Source organism: Condylura cristata, unplaced genomic scaffold (assembly GCF_000260355.1).
Source record: "Condylura cristata isolate star-nosed mole 26May11 unplaced genomic scaffold, ConCri1.0 scaffold00017, whole genome shotgun sequence".
Taxonomy (NCBI): domain Eukaryota; kingdom Metazoa; phylum Chordata; class Mammalia; order Eulipotyphla; family Talpidae; genus Condylura; species Condylura cristata.
This window is the reverse complement of record NW_004567118.1, coordinates 28,095,398-28,096,687: the sequence shown is the minus strand read 5'-3', so window position 1 is coordinate 28,096,687 and position 1,290 is coordinate 28,095,398.

Here is a 1,290-nt window from a genome sequence, read left to right as displayed (position 1 = left end):
TTTCGTTCGTTTGGTTTTTTAATATCTCAATTTTGTTGTTAATTATATAAAAATATTTTTATTTTCTTACATCATTGTTCATTTTTCTAAAATACTTGATTTCTCCCCTCAGGTATAGTCCCCCTAACTCTCCCACTACCACAGCACCTGTGACCATCATCACAGCCCCTCGTGCTCTTCCTTTCCTGTTTTGACCCCTCTCTGTTCCCCTTCTCTGCTGTATGCCTCAGATCTATGGTTTGCCTACAAGTTTTGTCTTTTTCCTCATGCTTTGTTCAGTTTCCCTATAGGAAAGGTCATTTTGTACAAAACATTCTGAAAAACTTAACAATAAGAAAACAAACAACACAACTTAAGAAATGGGCATAAGATCTGAACAGATACTAAAGAAGATATACACCTGGCACATATACATAAAGACAGACTCTACTTCATCAGTATTAGGGAGCTAAACAGCGGATACTGCCCTCTAAAATTGCTAAAACCTAAATGATGGACACCACCAGCAGCTGGTGGGGATGTGCAGCCATAGAACCCTCGTTCATAATTAGTGAGAATGAAAATGGATGCAGCCCCTTTGGAGGACAGTTTGACTTTTTTTTTAAACTAAACTAAATATATTTTTAATAATGTATTTATACATATAAGAACCAGGGTACAGTCCAGAGCTGCGGGGGTAGGAGGCGGATTTCACCAGAGACAGGATTCACCAGAGGATTCACTAGAGACAGAGTAGGAAGCAGAACAGGGGGTTCTACTGAAATACGTTGCTGAGGGGAGCAGCAGAAGGGTGAGGAGAGGTCTGTTGCTCCATGTGGGTCACCTTAAACTTACTAAGGCACCATATGATCTAACAATTGCACTCCAGGCATTGTGCTGCCAAAGGAATTGAAAGCCCACATCCTCACAAAAACCACATGCGATTATTTATGGCAGCTGTATTCATAATTGACAAAAATTGAATCAACCAGGATGTCCTCCAGGAGATGAATGAATAAACAAACTCTCATGCATCAAAACGGTGGGATATGATTCAGCAACAAATGAACAAGAAGCTGTGAGGAGACATGATGTAAACTTAAATGCATGTTGCCAATGAAATAAGCCAAATTGAAAAGGCCTCAGAGTGTATGATTCCAACTATATGACATTCTTGAAAACATATAACTATGGAGACAGTAAAAACAGTGGCTCCAGTCAGGCTTTCTAATTCACTGACTTATGCTCTTCATTCATTTACTTCCACTTTCTTTAGGATTGACTTTTTTTTCTCTAGTTTTTTTTTTTTTT